The 16,838-nt window shown below is 39.1% G+C and overlaps 1 protein-coding gene across 11 annotated transcripts in view; it reads right to left on the bottom strand.

Annotated features, from left to right (window-relative positions):
- ETV1 (ETS variant transcription factor 1) overlaps positions 1-16,838 on the bottom strand; it is an 86,810-nt gene that overhangs the window by 14,057 nt on the left and 55,915 nt on the right. The window lies entirely within an intron of this gene.

The raw sequence follows: 16,838 nt of genomic DNA, 5'->3' as shown, positions 1-16,838 counted from the left end.
GAATTAAGAGTACCTATGTTGATATTGGAAGCCCTAAATATCTCAAGGCCTCAACATCTAAGGAACGCCTCTTCCTATTCAGCAACGCACACTTATCCACTGTGAAACCTTGGACAGAACACCATTATTTTTGATTCTCAATTCTGAGCATACTATAGAGTTGGACTGGAAAACTTACTGTATATACTAATGTATTAGTTGATTTTATGTATAACTTGAAGGCAAGTTTGGGGGCAAAAATTATGAATTTTGGTATTACCCATGGATAAGTCAAGGGTTATTCTGCAGAAATGGGAAAGTGCTGCCTTGGGACTAGCCACTCCTGGCCACCGCCACCATTTTCCTAACAGCCATTTTAAAAAGCCAGAAATGTCACCGTAATGAAGAGAGTCGAGAAGGTTGTTGCTTCTTTTTGGTTCCCCAGGATGGGCAAAACTCTTACTGTCACTTTATTTGGAGAAGGGGATGGTTCCTTTATTCATAAGGCATAAAGTACAGAATTCACAGCGACCCATAGATCAGCTGACCCAGGTTTTTGGAGTTGATTTTTTAAACTAACATTTATAGACTTATACATGTATATATAAGGTATCTATCCTCTAGAAATTTGCTAGGTCTTCAAATGCAGATCTATGGTAGTTTCCATAGAAGTTTTTCTATAAAATTGCCTAGAGGATCCAGCAAATTCCTAGATATACCATTTTAACCTCAGATGCAGGTAAGGGAAACTGCAGATATGGGTTGCATGGTCTTAATGTAATCAATGTCCAAGAACTGGGATTTGTTGAAAAAGACTCCTCTCTGTCCCACCTTTGGGAGCAATACATAGTGTCAGGATGTAGGAGATGGCCTTCTCATTTCTGGCACCCAAGACCAAATAAGCACCAAATAAGCATCAAATAAGCTTCATTTTGGTATGAAATGAAAAATAGGGCTATTTATTAAAACTTATAACTGATTTATTCTATATGTTCATGAACGTAGTTTCCAGACTTTGAACATTTTACACTTTTACCTGATCAAATAGTTCAATGTGTTTTAGTCTAATTTTCTAGTTGTTTTAATTGTTTGTTTATTTGTACACTGTTCAGAAATATCATGATATAAGCAAGGCCTAAATAAATTATTTATCCGCTCATCCATCCATGGAATCATACATGTTCTGCTAAACTATAATTCTGTCCAAATGTACCTGAGAATAAGTGTGACTTGACAGAGGATGTTAAACCTGCAATGCTGTTTTAGTTCGTTACTATTTTGCTTAAATTGCTGATACAAGTTTTAATGAGCAGACACTACAAACTTACTCCCAGGTAAGCATGCACATAGCTGCTAAAATATTGTTCAGTATAGCACTGCAATTGGTTCTTTAATTAAACCCTGAAGAATCCCCAAAACAAAAAGAAAAGAAACAGCAGGAAGATAGGACCAAATATAATTTGCCCAGTGTTCTGTGCAAGCCTTTTCCAAAATGCAATCCCGAATTTCACTGTTCACTGACAAGCGATGAGCATCAAGGACTTAGAAGGAAAAGAAAATGAGATTTTACACTGAATTCACTAAGCAAGTGCTGCTGCTGATAAACAATAAGTGTTCATCTGTCCATGGTCTTATTCCAAACACCTTTATCATTCTTTTTTTTTTTAGCACTATGAAGTATGCTGGCAATATCTCAATATTTCTTGAGGAGCCATCTAAGCAAACAAACAACAAGTCACAGGACCTGGGAGAGAATAATGTAAAATACTTAACATAGGTCTGCTATCACAATTTGACCCAGTCCTCTGTTAAATCCTTCCCCATTTCCCTATCACATATGCATTGTGATATCACAACATGTTACATCACTTCCCTTCAGATCCAGGTTAATGGAAGCTGCTAGTAGGGAAACTGTATGGGATCATCTACTGAATAGGATAAAGGCAAAAACATTTTCTTGGGTGTCTCTTTAGATCAGCTTTTACTGTAATGATTTTCCTCTTTTCTTATGAACTACAGTTGCCATCAGTGCCTGATAACATGTTAAGGGAGTATTGGTGGTGAAATTCAAACCATTTGGAAAGCACTAACTTGGGATAAAGAGCCTTTAGAATTTCTATTGCTGATTGCAATTTATGAAGTAACCGTCTATTTTTAAAATCTGTGCATGTTAACTACAATATAGCCATATGACAGCCCACAGAGAGCTGGGTAGGGAGGGAGGGATATGCCTGAGAAGACTTTGTTTCTTGCAAAGTACGTAAAGTCTTATTATTCTAAAGTGCTATTGGCTAATTTATGACTATCAGAATGGGTCAAACTCTAATCAAATTGTAGAAACATTTCCAAAGTGATTATTCAATCAAATGACTAACATGGTTAATTAGGAGCCATAAACATTGCTCTGAAGTTCATCAAAGTAATGACTTGCCCAGAAAAAAATTACTGCCAATTAAATTGCCTGCTGCTTTCATTTCTACCTTATCTAATAAAAAGGCTAACCAATGAAATTTAACATTGCAGTTTTAAATTGTGCTAAATGCTTGAGTAAGACCCAGATGCAGCTTAACTAGCTAACTGGGGCTACATTTTAGAGCAGCAACTGAAAACCGGGAAGTTTGTGTGCAGCTATTTTAAATATCTAAAGGCCATTGTGGGAGGAAAAAAGTAGGGGCAGGGAAGATACCATATGACAATGCTTAGATAGAAGTCAAAAGCTGAACCGGAACAGTGATTTCAGCTATTAAAACTTTTAAATTATTATTTATGCATATTTTATCCAGCATTATTAGGGGTGGGGGTCACATTACAAATGCTGCAATGATTTGTCATGTACAAGGTCTGCTACCGTCACCAGCTTAGAAGGGTCATAGTTATGAAAGTGTGTACATAGTCAATATGCGTAAGATTCCAAATTTAGTTCTTCAAATCTTTACACTGGGTTGGAAAAGACTCCCCTCCAAAATTCTAGAAAGGGGCCTAAATACTGCAAAGACACTAAATTCTGATCTTGGAAGCTAAACAGGGTCAGCCCTGGTTTGTACTTGAATGGGAGACTGTCAGCAACAACTGAACAACTTCCTGTCACCTCAGAGAAGAAAATTGGCAAAGAAAGCAGAAGGAGTTTTCAGAGAAGAAAATTTGATGTAGGCCTTGCATGTAAGCACTAGTTTAGTCACCACAGGTGAACTGGAAATGCATGTGCATCATGGAAATTAAACAAACCTCTAGAGGGGAGAGGTCTCTTTTTCTGAACCCAGGATCAATCACAGCTCACTGTCCCTCCTCTGCCTCTCCCCACCAAGCTCCCTAAAAATGCTGCAGGCTGGTAACAGCAACTTGTGTATGGAGGGTGTTGCAAAGTAGGCCAATTTGTAAGTTGTTCTTTTTGCTAGGCAGTCCATGTTGCATTGCTTTGCTTGAACTGCAAATTGCTAAATTATATGTAAAATAATAATAATAAACAGAGTGAAAATATATGGCTCCTGTTAAGCAGAGCTGAACTGCAGCAGCCTTCCAGACCATAAACTCATGAAAAGTTTAAGAAGCAATCTTGTGCTCAGAAAAAAAAAAACATAACTGGAGATATAACAAATCATTCAGGACCTAATTCCTTGCAAAGTGAGAAGGCAGAAAGAGAAGCGAGTGATAGGAAGATGTGACAAGTAAAACAGAGAGTTGGAAATGACTGAAATGGTCTCTTTCCTTGGACTACAGTAAAGGTTTCCTTCCAATCTCCACAACATTAGAATGTAAGTACAAGACATTCATGGTAGATAGCATCCTTTTAACTATACTGGCCATGTTGGCTGAGATATTTTGGGAATTTTCATCGAAAAGAAGTACTATTCCGGCATAAAAGATGACTGGGTGTATAAGATGACCCCCAACTTTTCCAGTTAAAATATAGAGTTTGGGATATACTCGCCGTATAAGACTACCTCTCTTTCAACACACACCAAATAAAATTTTTAAAAGCATCAGATTTCATTTCAATATGGTAATATTCCTATTACTGTACCTCCTTCTCTGCCTCTCAGATCACGCACCTGCACACCTGCACCGCTTCACTGCAGTCTTCAGGAGCAAGATCTGAGAGGCAGAGGAGGAGGTATGGTAATAGGATACAAGGGCAGGCCAGACAGGTAAAAGAGGTGTGTTTTTCTGGGCCCAGAGCCACTCTATCTCTTTTTTCCTTACCCCGGGAAATCTGGACGCCTACAGCTTGCTCCGCCCTTCACTTATACCTTCCCGGTGAAGTTCGGAATGCTCCATCAATGGTCCTGATGGTGACCCCTTCACGTCACCATCAGGACCTCATTACGTCCACAAATCCTGATGAATGGATTTTCTTCTACTGTATTTGTACAGCGTCACTCTTAATGCTTTCATACAGTTGCTGCATATGTGGCTGCTGCCATTTTTGAACTCCCTCCACCATATGCAGCAACCACAGATTCTCCAATCCGGATTGGAAGTTTCAGCACCCACTCTATAAGATGACTCCCAGTGTATAAGACTACAACCGCATATAAGACGACTCCTTTGCATAAGGCTACTCTGGCGTATAAGAGGACTCCCGCGTATAAGACGACTCCCATGTATAAGACGACCCCTGACTTTTGAGAAGATTTTTTTTGGGTTAAAAAGTAGTCTTATACACCAGAATATACAGTAACCCTTGCACATTCTGGACATTTTAGGTGAAAAATAGACCCCAAAAACCTGGGTCGACCTATCCATGGGTCAATGACATTGGTGTACCTTAACTCTTATCAAAAAAGAAACTATTTACTTCATTGAATAGAATGGCAAGAGGTGAGTGCCTATTCCATGTTAGAAGAACCTAAAATAAACAATGGCCTCTCTAGTCTCCCCACCGCAATACAGTTTCTGAACTTTTTGAATACCTGGCAAGAAAATAGTGACAGCAGCAACCAAGAGTTCTGGGGCTTTCCCCTCCCCTCTCTGTGGAATGACCCTCGACTTACCCACAGATCATATCAAACTCTGTAATTTTGGACCTCAAACCTGACCTAATTTTTACATGGTATATACAGTAACACTCTAAACACCTTTGCAGAAACATACGAGAAGCTCGGCCTGTCACTGAACATTGAAAAAACCAAGGTGCTGTTCCAGCAGTCACTAACCATCCCCTCCCCAATGCCATAGATACAGCTTAATGTTGATCATTTCCGCAACCTTGGCAGCCACCTCTCCACCAAAGTCAACATCGACACCAAAATACAACACCGCCTGAGCTCTGTGAGCGCAGCATTTTTCCGAATGAAGCAGAGAGTGTTTGAGGACCGGGACATCCGTAGGGATACCAAGGTGCTTGTCTATAAAGCTATTGTCCTCCCAACCCTGCTATATGCCTGCGAAACGTGGACTGTCTACAGACGTCACATGCAACTCCTGGAACGATTCCATCAGCGCTGCTTCCGGAAAATCCTGCAAATCTCTTGGGAAGATAGGTGGACAAACGTCAGCGTGCTGGAAGAAGCAAAGACCACCAGCACTGAAGTGATGGTCCTCCGCCACCAACTCCGCTGGACCGGCCATGTTGTCCAGATGCCCGACCACCGTCCCCCAAAGCAGTTGCTCTACTCTGAACTCAAGAACGGAAAACGGAATGTTGGTGGACAGGAAAAGAGATTTAAAGATGGGCTCAAAGGCAACCTTAAAAACTCTGGCATAGACACTGAGAACTGGGAAGCCCTGGCTCTTGACTGCTCCAGCTGGAGGTCAGCTGTGACCAGCAGTGCTGCAGAATTTGAGGAGGCACGAATGGAGGGCGAAAGGGAGAAGCATGCCAAGAGGAAGGCGCATCAAGCCAACCCTGACCAAGACCACCTTCCACCTGGAAACCAATGCCCTCACTGCAGAGCAAGAATAGGGCTCCACAGCCACATACAGACCCACAAGAATGTTGGAAGACAATCATCCTCGGAAAACGAGGGATTGCCTAAGTAAGTAAGTAAGTAAGTAAGTATATACAGTAAATAAGATGGCAATACAAATTTCCTATTGTGAATCTTCAAGATAGATTTCTCTGTGTTTTTTTCTTGTGGCCAGCTTTGCTTAAAAAACACGAACAACAATATTTGTATTCTGCATAATTGTGATTAAGCACTCTATTTAGCTGGGGTAGATGCGCTATACAAAGTTACAACATATTTTTGATTAGGGACCACTTGGCAGCAATTATAGGCTTCAGATAATAAAAAAGAAGAAGGAAAATCTATAGAATATATCAGTGATGCAGTTTATTGACTAAGTTATTAAATCTATTAGCTGGAAAACTAGTTGCCTATTGTGCTGATGGCTGAGGTTTTATAGTTTTCTCGCTTGGTTGGCCTGTTTGTTCTATTATGATTGTAATGTAATTGATGTTAGCTGTACTACAATGCATATTCATTCATATAATGCCTCAGATGTTTTAATCTATCACCAGAGGATCAAATGGGGACATATTCTCATTGCTTATCTAGTGTCAGGATGTTTTCTTTTCAGCAACAGGTATTGTGGATGGATTGTGTAAACATTATTGTCTTTGTCAGTACTTCGTGCCATTTGTTAGGCCGGATTCAACACTGTCATCGAACCAAAGGAACTAGTTTTCATGGACATAAGCAAGAGAGACTCAATATCACCTAGAGAGGTGAAGCCCCTGCATCCCTAAGAATTGGGGAGAACGTGCTTTTTTCTGTGTTTTTTAAATGGAAAAATTGGAAAAATTGGTTATGGAAAAAAATGTCCTAAAATCATTTCTAAAAATGATTCAAAAGAAAACCTTTATGTAAGATTTATGTAAAATTATTGTTCTTGATTGTTTTCTCTTTTGTTGCTGTTGAAGTGAATGTGTTATAGCTGCTAGAAACTATGGAGAACGAGTAGATACAAAATAATTTTCTCTTTTCTACTATGCTGTTTTTCTGTTCTTAGTTGGTATTTTGTCCAATCCTCAAACTGGCATAATGAAAGAGGTTCCTCGTAGTTTTTTAAAATTCAGGACGGTGTAGAAACTTTTGTGGCATGCGTGTGCATTCTACAAACCTTAAATACATTGTCCAAAAGCCTGGAAGCTTTCAGGTTTTCAGTGCTAGAAGGGCTGGAGAGGGGGAAGCTGAAATCCTGTATCTAATATACGCATTGAGTTGAATTTATTATATAAGGCACCATCTAATTCCTTCTGCTTCTCATATAATAGTGAATTTAATATAATGAAACACAACTTCAAAAGTATAGAAGGGTATGGGGTTGGAAAAGACACATAGAAATCCTAGAAAGGTAGTGTCATGCAGTTTGTACAGAAATGTACTTTTCTCATAAAAGTGGCAGAAAATATCTTCATATGTTACAAATGCAATTCCTTTTTTTAAAAAAAACACCGACTTAATTGTTAGGCAATGAATAAAATAGGAATGAATATTGTATGTAAATGACTGGGGGGGAAAGCTAAATGTGTATGTGGAAAGAACAAATAGCGAGAGAAAGAGACACTTGGTACCTCTTACAGTTACTATAGGCAGGGCACCTTGTACAAAGATATATATTCTCTGGATAGTTATTATCTGAATCCACAAAAATGCTGATATATTAAGTAATATACTGTATGGAGTTATATTGTCTTATAGAAGAAAACATCTCTGGACATGCAGTGAGTTTTCTTTGCCTATATTACTAATGTTTGAGCAGGGACACAAGGATTACATTAAAGAAGGATACTAAAAATAAAGTCTCTGGAAAATTAAATCAAAAATTAAAATTAATTCAGAGTAACAGAAATGCTGCACTATGGCAGATGCCAATAAATACAAAAGCCAGGCTTCTTAGAAAGAAAACTTAATCCCTACCTCTCATCTGGCAATGACCTACAAGTTGTAATCTAATTTGACTAAAGCAATTCGAAAAGAGACCAAAACACACACAAAATAAAAGCCACAGTTTTCCTCTCTGAAATACACCAGATTGCTTTCTATAGTGAGCTGCTGGTTTACTCTGGCATCATCACAGCATCCAGTTTTCAGAAAACACATTAGGCAACAGCAGCAGCCTCCATTAAAAGAAAAAAGTTAGTTCTGTTGTTGACACCAGAACCAAGCACACAAAAAGGCTATTGTGCTTTTCATGTAAAATTGTTCCAAAATAGTGCATGCCAATTTAACATGTGACATTGAATGCTACTGTTCGAGGATCACTTTTTAAAACTTTATGCAGGTTAAGTTGTTCCTTATAAGGAAATACAAACAACATAGTTTTTCTCCCTGTTGTGAGCCTTGGCTGCAAAAAACTAAACAAAGCCAAACAAAAACTCTGCATGGCTGGCTTTAGCTTCTTCCCCCACTCTTCTCTGTCTATAAAAAATAAGTTCTACAAACACAGCTTGGCTGAAGTGACATATTTGAATGGAATTCAGACCAACCAGTTCCTGTTTATGTTTCTGATTGGAGAATGTAGCCTTCTCATTCACCATACATTAGAAACACACCAAGGCCATAAATGGTGTCAAGTTACATGCCGAGGAGGCAATTGAGCATTAATCACGGCTCCAAGTCAACGGGCAAGAGTCGCAGCTGAGGGAACACTACACCCTTCAGCTCTGTATAAATGGACATTCCAATGTGTGCATTTAGTTCCCCCTCCCCCTTCCCCCCTCAGCATCCATTTTATGAATGAAACGCCAGGCTCCATTCATATAAAAGCTTTGCTTGCTGGGCTTAGCCTCTAGGGATCAGTCAGTCTTTGGTAAGGCTGATGTGATTGGTTTAAGACAAGCTTTAGCCTTCCATTACTGATTTAAAATGCAGCCGATGTCCATTTGACCCGCGTTAATGCACAAAGAGTAAATCCAGACTGTATTCTCAATTCTCAAATCAAATCATTAGCCACTGCCACTTACTGTAACAGTAGATTCAGAGGATATTTTATCCATTTCTTTCAGTTGGTGGAAACTGGGGGTGGGGAGGACACTAAAATGAGAGCAAGATAAAACTTCGTAGCTTTTGCTCATTTGATATGACGTAGCACTCTCAGCAGGAGAGTCGGGTTTCATGTAGACTTATACTTCCGTAAAAAAAGAGAAGAATTAGCTGAGTGACATCAATTTTAAAACTTTGTGTTTAGATGGAGAGTTACACTAGGGAGGGATAAGGCAAAGACACTAACCCAGAGATGCCTTTTTGAAGGCAAACAAACCATTATTAATCTACACATAATACACTGTTCATACTGTCTTGTCCACAATTCTTGAAGATAGTGTATGTTTGTTTGCTAGGGATGTAAAGAATACTTGGATTTTTTAATACATAAAAAGTATCAGGAAAACTGCCAATCATCATGAATGTTTTCAAATTTATTTGTAAATGCAATTTTTCACAAAGCAAGACTCTCAAAACCCTCAAAAATGTGCTAAAATTCCCATACTATTACTCAATAGAGGGGGGAATGTGGCATTCAAGTTCTGTTTATGGTATTCCTTGCATGAGAAATTTCATAGAATGTTCTTTAGCAAGGAATACTCAAAGTTGGTATTGTCAGTTCCTTCCTCTAAAAAAGAGTCTACAGCATGCAATATTCACTGGCAGTCTCCCATCTAAGTACTATCCAGGGCTGAATCTATTTATCTCCCAAGATCAGACATGATCTGGTTTTATTTATTTATCGTGTCATCAGCAACCACTGTTTTACAATTCTAACAGAGCAAAACAAACACAGAGATTAAAATGAAAAAGAAAAAAAAAGAAAAAAAACCACACAGATTTTGTAAATTTGGTATTTGGTTAAATGTCCTTTGACCAGTATCTGGCCACTTGGAGTGCCTCTGGGGTTGCCGCAAGAAGGTCCTCCATCGTGCATGTGGCAGGGCTCAGGGTGCATTGCAGCAGGTGGTCAGTGGTTTGTTCTTCTCCGCACTCGCATGCCGAGGATTCCACCCTGTAGCCCCATTTCTTAAGATTGGCTCTGCATCTCGTGGTGCCAGAGCGCAATCTGTTCAGCGCCTTCCAAGTCGCCCAGTCTTCTGAGTGCCCAGGGGGGAGTCTCTCATCTGGTATCACCCATGAATTGAGGTGCTGGGTTTGGGCCTGCCACTTTTGGACTCTCGCTTGCTGGGGTGTTCCAGCGAGTGTCTCTGTAGTTCTAAGAAAACTATGTCTTGATTTAAGTCGTTGACGTGCTGGCTGATACCCAAACAGGGGATGAGCTGGAGATGTCTCTGCCTTGGTCCTTTCACTATTGGCTGCTACTTCCCGGCGGATGTCAGGTGGTGCAATACCGGCTAAGCAGTGTAATTTCTCCAGTGGTGTGGGTCGCAGACACCCCGTGATAATGCGGCATGTCTCATTAAGAGCCACATCCACTGTTTTAGTGTGATGAGATGTGTTCCACACTGGGCATGCATACTCAGCAGCAGAGTAGCATAGCGCAAGGGCAGATGTCTTCACTGTGTCTGGTTGTGATCCCCAGGTTGTGCCAGTCAGCTTTCGTATGATGTTGTTTCTAGCGCCCACTTTTTGTTTGATGTTCAGGCAGTGCTTCTTGTAGGTCAGAGCACGGTCCAAAGTGACTCCCAGGTATTTGGGTGCGCTGCAATGCTCCAGTGGGATTCCTTCCCAGGTAATCCTCAGAGCTCGGGATGCTTGTCTGTTCTTAAGGTGAAAGGCGCATGTCTGTGTTTTAGATAGATTAGGGATCAGATGGTTTTCCCTGTAATAGGCAGTAAGAGCACCTAGAGCTTCGGAGAGCTTCTGTTCTACCATCTCAACCGGAGACATGATCTGGTGTCTTTAAAGTATTTTGGCCCTAAGGCCGCTTCTACACTGCTATATAATCCAGATTATCAAAGTTGATAATTCATATTGTCTGCTTTGAACTGGGTTATATGAGGCCCCTTCCGCACTGCCCCAGTATCCTAGGATCTGATCCCAGATTATCTGGCAGTGAAGACTCATATAATCCAGTTTAAAGCAGATAATCTGGAATCAAATCCTGAGATATAGGGCAGTGTAGAAGAGGCCTGAGTCTACACTGCAATATAATCCAGTTCAAAGCAGATAATCTGGATTTTATTTAGCAGTGTAGAAGGGGCCTAAGTGAATATTTCTAAAATTATTATTTCTAATGACCACCATAATCAACTCTTGTTTTTGTTCTCCTTGCTTCTTTTAGCATTAGGATGAACCTGTATAAGCAGGTTGAATGTAAGAGGCTACAGAGTCAACAGACTTGCTGAAGTCTGTGGATACAAAGATGACATGTTCTTCTCATGTTCCTTTTGTTTGATGTTATGAGAGTTATGAGTGTGAGGCTAAGTTAGTCTCGAGTCCTTGAAGCATGAGATAAGACTTTCTAAGAAGGTGCAGGCAGTCCCTATGTGTGTCACAAGTACCTCCATTTTGTCTTGGTTTGGCCAAATGAGTTACAGCTGTGTAGGCTTCAAGCCAATAGGTTGTCCTCAGAGTTTTTTCATGGCTCTGTCCCCACCCTGATTAACGGCACCTGTGGGTCTGTTGCCTCATTCTTAGTCTTTTTCTTCACCGATGAAGAATAAATTAGAAGTAATTTAAGAGCCACCCAACCTTCCCTTCCAAAATTCTTTCCTAATATGAAGAAACATACACATATCTGCACTAGGACCTAATTCAGCAGTCTTTGAGTGGGCGTTACTGCACCCTTATTTTTAAGCAATAAAGGAAACTAAAGTGTTTTCAGTGTCAAACAGGCCAGGGGTCAATTGAACTGCTATCTTATGTAGCATGGGCTAAGCCAGGAATGACTCATAACAATAAAGGAAAGAAACAGAATTCTGTTACATATGCAATCTGAGCTTGGAAAAGTTACACTTTTGAACAACTTCTAGAATTTCCCAGTCAGCATGGGCATGGAAGATTTAATTTTTGGAGCAACTGCAAAGCAAAGAGAAATGTTCTTTGTAGCAATTTACAACCACCTTTAATGAGAGTAGTGCCATAATGCAAGACATAGTGGACAATTGCATCTCAGTTTGGTTTTGATGAAAATTGCCCAAAATTCACAAATTCATTTTCAGGAGATTAGTTTCACTTTCATTCCATTTATAAGTAAAGAACATCTTTTATGTTATCCAGCAAATCACCATATAAAATTCTAGAAGGATGGTTTTTTTTTTTATCTTTGTTTGAAAAAAAATAGTAAATAAATACAATGTGTGTCAACCTTCATAGAAATATAATGCCAACAGCCTTTTAAAAAAAAAAATCTTTATTGAAGTTTATATCTGTACATAGCTCCGGAAGTGGGGAGGGCGGTGGGTAGGGGTAAGGATGGGGGAGGGGTTAAGAGTGGGGAGTGGGGGGAAAGGAGGCGGTATTGAGGAGAGTGGTGGGGTATAAGGAGGGGTATGGGGGGGGGGGGGAGAAGAGGCGGTAGCTTCCCGCCAGTCTTCCGGGAGTCTTCATCTCCTGTTGTTTCTGCTTCTTACTGCCAACTCAGACTTCTATAGTTCTCTTATTCAAAGGCTAGACAGGTCTATTTGTAGTGGAACCTCTTTAGTTTTAATAAAGTCTTTGAAGCCTGACCAATTTGTGTACTTGTGTGTTCCTTTGAGTCTCTGCGAGAGGCTGTCCATTTGGATGATATCCAACACTTTTATAGTCCATTCTTCCAAGCTTGGAATTTCTTTTCGCTTCCAGACTTTAGCGAGGAGCATTCTTGCTGCTGTACTAAGCAGGAAGATAATCTTTTCTTGATTCTTATCTAACTTTATATTTGTAATTCCTAATAAGTATATTTCTGGTGTTTGAGGGAGGTTGATGCCAACAGTCTTGATGCTAGGAGCTCCCGGTGACGCAACCCTTGTCCCAGCAGGACTGAAGACTGACAGGTTGGAGGTTCGAATCTGGGGAGAGCATGGATGAACTCCCTCTGTCAGCTCCAGCTTCCCAGGCAGGGACATGAAAGAAGCCTCCCACAAGGATGGTAAAACATCAAAACATCTGGGCATCCCTTGGGCAATGTCCTTGCAGATGGCCAATTTTCTCACACCAGAAGCAATTTGCAGTTTCTCAAGACACTCCTGACATGGAAAAAATGGAGCACTATTCTAAGAACTAAGTCTTGCTTTTGTCATTGTTGAATTTATTCTAAATTTTTGGAACAGGTGGTTTTCTGTATTTATTGATTTATATCCACAGATGCAGCCACCCATGGCTTGAAGATATTTTTTAAAGTCCAAAAAAGCAGACCCTAGTTTTCTTTCACCATTTCATAAAAGAGACAGCATTTTACTATACTTTTTATATATAGGGAATTGAGCATCCACAGATTTTGGATCCGGAAGCCAAACACCAGCAGATACCAATGGCCTAATATATGTTCTTTGTTTTAAGTGCACAGTAAAACAGAGAAAACTCTTTTTTGTTCATATGCTAGATGGAAAGAATTTGAGATTTAATAATATTAGATGGAGGAGAAACCAAAGCCGAAAGTTCAGCTATGCTGTTCCAAGACGTTAAATAATTGTTAAAAATCTGGGTTTGAATCCTTGTGTAGTCAACTATGGTAGAGATGCCCCTTTTTTCACTGAGGGATATCTTGTTTTTGTTATATACTGTATACAGTAGGGAGAAAAATGATGGCCCCTCCATGATACAGAAATGGTATGTACTGAATTTGAATGGTGTTAATAGGAATGACTAACAAAGTCATTTTGGAATATTTTACCAGAGTTCACAAATATTTTTGAAATATATTTTATTTGTTTAATTTTTAATTGAGACAGAAGAATTCGAGAATTAAATTTTCTGAAGCAGACCATACTTTGGATTGCAAAACCTTTTATTAATGGGTAAAATTAGACAGATAGAAAGCATAGTGATTTGAATGCTGGCTCTGGTTCAAATAGGGCTTAGCCATGGTGACTGACTGGATAACTTTGGGCAAGTCAAATTCTCTCAGAAGACAATGGCAAACTCCCACTGAACAAATATTGCCAAGTAAATTCTGTGATTGGAGAAATAGACAGAAGACACAGGGAAAAACTCAGTATCTTTTTGAAATACTGAATACTATTCACAAAGAAAAGAAATGTCACCTTGACATATATTTCTTTATTAACAGTGTAATATGATATAGGGTTAGGGGTTTTTTTTAGACGTTAATCCCTTTTTGTTCAATAGCATTTGTTTCTTTTAAGACTGTAATCCAAGTATTCTTTTACATAGTGGAATGGTGTATCAAAGGACTTTAAAAAATACATATTTAAACTATGTATTTTTTTTAAAAAAGAAGTACAAGCAACTTATACAAAGACATGAATGTAATACTGAATCATTCTTGGTCCTTTCCCCCACTTCTCAAAATCTTCAAATTAAGAAAATACTCTTTCAAAAGCTTGCAGCATAGTGGTTGCTAGCAAGTAAATCCCAGTTTTGGGGACCTGCATAGATTAGTAACAAGTACCCTGCTAGGATAAGGAAGAAAGTGGCAAAATTGCTGCCCCGGTATGTCTCCATTTGTAGGCAATTGTTTCACTGAGGTTCATAACAAGGCTTAATTTGTTCTGTTGTTTATTTATTTATTTTGAATATGTGTACCCCGCCCTTCTCAACCCCCTGGGGGGACTCTGCTGTATAAATATCTAGCTTGCAGAAATTAAACTAGATGTATGAATATTTTCCAGTGCTTTTCTGTTTGTTTATTTATTGAATATGCATTTAAGAGGGACAACATTTCAGACTCATATGAGCATGAGAGGGAGAAAGCCAAGGTGTAGTAGCTCAAATGCAGGAGTAGGACTTTGGCAAATCAGTCTTTGCATCCCTAGTAAGCTACAAAAAAATAGCTAGGCGACCTTGAGCAAGACATTCTCTCTAATGACCACATCAGACAGGGTATAATTGGAAGCATGGGCTGGTTTGCCTTCCCTTTCATTACGGAGCCCACCAGCTCCCATCCCACTATGCACTGCAACTTCCAGTGGGCTTGCATGGTGAAAAGGAAGGTGAAGTGGCCCATGCTGCTACTGTCTTGGATCAATGGGGGGAAGCTGGGTGGCAGACCCTTCCCCCTGTGGGATGGGTTTACTGGTAGGTCTGGCAATGCTAGGTGTGGGACGATGGGTAACCCATACCCCCTGATGGGCACTACCACACTTGATCTTAGCCAAAAGGTCGAAAAACGATGGGCACTACTAGGCTCGCCACAATTCATGCTGATTCTGGCTGCACATGTGAAGAAGTATTTAGCCTAACAGCAAGCAATCACTGAATAAACCTTGCCAAGAAAACCCTATGATAGGACCACCATGAGTAACATCATAATAGCTACAAATACATCTGGGCAAATTTAGAAGTTGGAGCTAGGGAGACTGTATATGCTATAGACCAGGGGAATATGGTTTTTTTAGGTTTATATTGTCTTCAACTCCCAGAAACCTCCGCCAATGTGGTCAATGGCATGAGATTGCAGGAGCAGCAGTGCAAAACATCTGGAAGACCTAAGTTTATCCACTCTTTAAGCAACCACTGATTTCACACTTGCCAGAAAAGATAGATAGAAACCACTCCTGTAATAATATCCCTGCCATTTAATAGGCTTCAGTTTCACAATGCATACCTATGTATGAAATCTTATCGTCTCATAGAAAGAGACAATATCTTAGACACAGGGCATACAGTTTAACATGTAGAATTTTTCTGGTTTAATCTCCACCATCTTCAGCTTTCTTTGTTTTTAAAAGAAGTAGGTGCAAACTATTGGATGTCAAAACAAGATAATGGATAACTAAGTTGACAGATAGTCTGATGTAAGAGCTTCTTATACTTCCACTACAGTCTCCTAAGAATTGCTATATTTCTTCATAGTTTACATTAGATATATTTCCTATCACCAAATTGTTTCATTTAGGGATGTTAGGATGGAACTTGGACCTTTTGAGTGTAAAACGTAGGATTTGCCAATGTCCTATTGTCTCTACATGATTTGGGTAACAGTATATTGACACTCCCGTATACACTTTTTTTACTCAAGGGAGATTCTCACATCCCAAGCATTTTGATGATCATGGCTGACATTTTGGGAGCACTGCGAAGTTTGAAGCCTCTTATTTACCTTCAAAAATTGTTTTCAGAGATGCTATCCTTCCTTCGCCCTACAATCCCTGTTCTCCATCTGCACATGACATTTAAAAGTGACAGATTGTTGTCATGTTTGTGTCTTATTTTCTCAGTATACTTCAAACAGAAAAGAGCAAATCGTCCTCTTTTATCTTTTTTTAAAAAAAAAACAAACAAAAAAAACCTGGAACCCATTTGGATGGGAGAATATAAATAATTATCCTAAGATTGCACAAAAGAATATTTTGATACAAAGATTTCTATTTCACAAACTAAGAACTATATTTACAGTTAATCTAGATACAACTTTACCACCCCAGAATGTTTTTTTCTTCTAAAGGTCATAAAGAAGCAAGTTTTAAAAATCTTTGTCATAGATTGAACAGATCAATTGACCTATTATATTTTGTCAAATAATAGCCAAGTATTTTTAAACTGAAAGTTATGAGAGCAAAGTAATAAATAACTATAGGTTTAATTCTTATGTTTATGCTGTTCTATTGTACTTTCTTGCTTTATTTATATCCGACTCCCCAACCTCCTCAAAAAATGAAAAATAGTTCTTTCCTAATCAAGATACTAACTTTACAAAAAAACAAAAAACAAAAAACAATTGCTTCATTTATTCAACTTCTTAACTTTAATACACAAAGATAGTATTGGTGGATCATTATTTTAAATATACTAATTTGCAACTGGCTAAAAAGCATATGCAAGCTATTGAATTATCTAGAACACCCCAACATGAAGTTCTGTGTA

The sequence above is a fragment of the Anolis sagrei genome, chromosome 6 (assembly GCF_037176765.1).
Source record: "Anolis sagrei isolate rAnoSag1 chromosome 6, rAnoSag1.mat, whole genome shotgun sequence".
Taxonomy (NCBI): domain Eukaryota; kingdom Metazoa; phylum Chordata; class Lepidosauria; order Squamata; family Dactyloidae; genus Anolis; species Anolis sagrei.
This window is presented reverse-complemented; position numbering and strand designations above follow the sequence as displayed.